Consider the following 3,652-nt stretch of genomic DNA (forward strand, 5'->3'; position numbering starts at 1 on the left):
CCCCCCCCCCATTCCCCAAAACTAATGTAATTCAGCCAAATTAATGGAGTTCACCCAGACCCTGCATCAGATTGATAATGCTCTACCATCCAAACAGTAACACAAATCTCAACTGATACCAAATATTTTAAAGTTAAAGGATTATGTTCTGCAGCTTCTGATACTTTAAATTTTAAACTTATTTTACTGGACTCATTTTCTCCAGCTGTCAGTAGCATTATATGTAGGGTAATAGATACTCCAAACACATCTCTAGATTTAAACATGCAAAGCTGGCAGAAAGGAACATTTCCTAAACTTGTTTTACCACAGTTAGGGATCTGCACCTACTTCAGGCTCACCACTGAAGTGTGACTTTCCCAACTTCCCAAAACGCACTGAAGAGCTGGGGTTGCACTGCGACTGTGCGCTTTGGGTCAGCGACACCTGCGCGGGTAACACCTGCACGGACCACACCTCCGGGTAAAGCCAGCGCCTTGAGCGAGCTTATCAGAAACCCAAGGAGGGTTTCACCCATCGACGCCTCCAAACCTTTACAGCAGCAGCAAATGCCACCCCAGGCCCAGCAAACAAGGTCCCACACAAGGTGCCGCCCAGGAGCCCTCCGGAGCCTCTCCCGTTGTGCCCGCACCCACTCGTGCCACACGCAGCCCGCGCTGCAGCCACGGCCAACAGGGCCGGCAGGGCAACGCCAGCGCCGTTCTTCGATCGCGGACTTTAAAAGGGAACTCCTGTGCTTCTCTCCCCGCCGCCCAGCTCAAGTTATCAAATTATTCCAGCCAGGAATAACTCCTGGGAGCTAGGCGGGGATCAGCGCCCCCCCCCCCCCCCCCCCCCCACCCCCCCCCCCCACAGCCGCACAAGCCTGGCTGGACTTGGGACTGAGGATCCCTCCCCACCACGTCCAAGCCGCCGAGAGGCCCCGGCAGCGGCGTTTCCTCCGACCCCTCGCCCACCCGGTCCCGAGGAAGGGAAGGCGGAGAGGGGAGCCACTTACGCGGCCCGGGCACGGCTCCCTGCGGCGGCGGCGGGCTGCGCGGAGCGGCGCTGGCAGCGGCGGGGCTCTCCCGGCAGCCAAAGCCGGGGCGCTCCTCCCCTCAGGGAGCCCCCATGCCCGGCCTTCCCACACGTGCGGGCAAACCCCACCCTGCCGACCCCCTGCCTGCCTTTCCTTCTCCTCCCTTCAGTGAGGGCAATCCGCTCTGCTGAGCGGCGCGGGGGAGCAGCGGGGATGGCAGAATTCCCTAAAGGGTCGGACCGCGTTCCCCGCCGTGTACCCCAAGGAAGGGAGGCCGGCCGGCCGGCCCCGGCACCGCGGTCTCGGAGGCTGTGCAGATAGCCCCGCTACCCCGCCCTCACAGACCCACTGCACCTCCGCGGGAGCCACACCGGAGTCCCACCCGCGGCGTTCTCCCACTTCTCATTCCCAGCAACCACGGGCTTCTCAAACCTGGCTGTGCCCCGAGTGGTTTCATGTTCCGCACGCGAATAGCTCTGGCGGGGGTTCGTGAATGATACGCCCTCAGAAACAATTTTTCCCGCAGCTTCATAGGGGTGAGCTTGCGGATGGGTCGGTGGGTGCCTGCCCTGGCTTTGTGCTGGAGGCAGCAGGAGAGGCTGCTCCAGGGCCAGCCGCCTCCCAAACGCCCTTTGCCGCTTGCTGGACCTATTTTCCGAGGCACCTTTCAGAAGCGTGTGGTGGGATTTGGTGAGGAAGCTCCAGGCAGTGGTGAGAACGAAGGTAGAAGCGCCGCCTTGTCTGTCCTAGCAGATAACACTTTCTGTGCTTGTTTGGGGAGACATCATAGGCAACATTTGTCTGAGAGCAGCAGAAAGTGTCACAGAATGGGTACAAGTACAATGCAGCTTATTTTCATTCTAGTGTTGTCAAGCACTGCCTGTTCCTACAAGCCTTGTTATATTTGTTTGAGATACCTGGAACTTGGCAGCTCTATCTATACACAGATTGGACAGTGTTAGTGCCTCCCTCTTCTTCAGCCTAAATAATTCAAATAATTTCTCTCAGCTAGATATCTTTAAAAACTCATTTTAAGGCTAAGAATAGCGCTGGGCTAAGAATAGCTACTGCTAAGATTAACGTTGAGAATAGCCAGAATAAATCTTACAGTCATCATCTTTTTCTCTCTGCATACATTCCACTTACATAGGTCCTTTCCTTTCAGCACTATAATCTGAATCACCAAGCTGGTTCAGGGCGGTGATTATCCCACTCTGCTCTGTGCTGCTGCAGCCTCACATGGAATATTGTGTGTAATTTGGGCACCAGAATACAAGAATATAAAGCTATTAGATAGTGTTCAAAGGAGGCCTATAAAGATGGTGAAGGGTCAAGAGGGAAAGGCATATGAGGAGAGGCTGAGGTCACTTGGTCTGTTCAGCCTGGAGGAGACTGAGAAGAGATGTCATAGCAATCTTCAACATCCTTATGAGGGATAGTCGAGGGGCAGGTACTGACCTACTCTCTCTGGTGACCCAACAGGACCTGATGGAATGGCCAGAAGTTGTGTCAAGGGAGGTTTAGTTTAGATATTTGGAAAAAAATTTTACCCAGAGGGTGAACAGGCTCGTCAGGGTGGTCACAGCACCAAGCTGTCTGAGCTCGAGATGCATTTGGACAATGCTCTCAGGCACATGGTGTGACTCTTGGGGCCGTCTTGTGCAGAACTGGACTGTGATGATCCTAGTGGGTCCCTTCCAACTCAGAGTACTCAGTGTGATTCTATGAATACATAAAATCCTTGGACACAACTTCACGAATTTTGGCTGTGGATCTGCTTGTCTCTCTTTTATGATATTCTGTCACTGGATATGTGGTGGGTGTGTGTACGTATATATGTAAATATGTACATTATATATGCATATACCCACACACATGCATCCCTACTTTCAGGAATTGCCTTTCAAAAGTAGCTTAAATTTCATCTTTAACCTGGCTAGGTTTTGCCTTTCTCCTTCTACAGGGGAAACTCTTCCAGAACTGTAAATCTGAAAGAAGTCAGACATCTTTAACTCTGAGTTCTCATTCCATAAGTCTCTTTCTACTTGCAGAAGATCATATAGAGGGCCAATCTGACAAGATAAGAAGAGGAGAAACATATTTGAGGGAGTGACTTTTTAGTGACTTAGCACTTCATAAGTGAATTTATGGCTATAAATTAAATTATTCTCTGTTTGCAGAAAAATAATCATGGACCATTCTGTTAAACAGTCATGTTGTATTCCCTTGTGGCTGGACTCCTTTTACATTTAAATTCTCATTAGAATTTTCCATCTTTCATTTTCTGAACATTTCAGGCACAGTGTCATCAGCCTACTAAGAAATAGCTACATCAGTAAGGTAAGCAATACAGTGAAGATTTTTTTCAGAATACAAATCAGTTATTGGGAGAAATCATGTGACTAAGGGGCAGTCTATTGAACCAAAACGTTAGCAATCAGAAAGTTATTTGTCTTTGCCCTTTCCATGTGTGCAGAACAACAGTTCTGCCTAAATATTCCGATTCTTATCAGGAAATTATATATGTGATACGTAAAATCTTCTGAATACTACTGAAGGGTAACTTTCGAGGAATTAGATTTGTAAACACAAATGTTTCACTAAATGCTCTATTACATTACGTGTGAGAAGTCA

General features: G+C 49.9%; 1 protein-coding gene across 10 annotated transcripts in view; it reads right to left on the minus strand.

Moving 5' to 3' along the window:
* SLC7A2 (solute carrier family 7 member 2) overlaps positions 1-1,345 on the minus strand; it is a 53,621-nt gene extending 52,276 nt beyond the window's left edge. For 4 of the 10 annotated variants that reach the window (XM_041479702.1, XM_041479699.1, XM_041479701.1 and 1 more), the window contains exon 1: positions 998-1,345. The gene's annotated coding sequence lies outside the window, so the exon portion shown is untranslated. Of the gene's footprint in view, positions 1-330; positions 760-997 lie in introns of those variants that run through there. The other 6 variants (XM_041479696.1, XM_041479695.1, XM_041479694.1 and 3 more) reach the window with 4 other exon arrangements.
* Between the last annotated feature and the right edge of the window lie 2,307 nt (positions 1,346-3,652).

Source organism: Pyrgilauda ruficollis, unplaced genomic scaffold (genome assembly GCF_017590135.1).
Source record: "Pyrgilauda ruficollis isolate IOZ18807 unplaced genomic scaffold, ASM1759013v1 scaffold5, whole genome shotgun sequence".
NCBI lineage: Eukaryota > Metazoa > Chordata > Aves > Passeriformes > Passeridae > Pyrgilauda > Pyrgilauda ruficollis.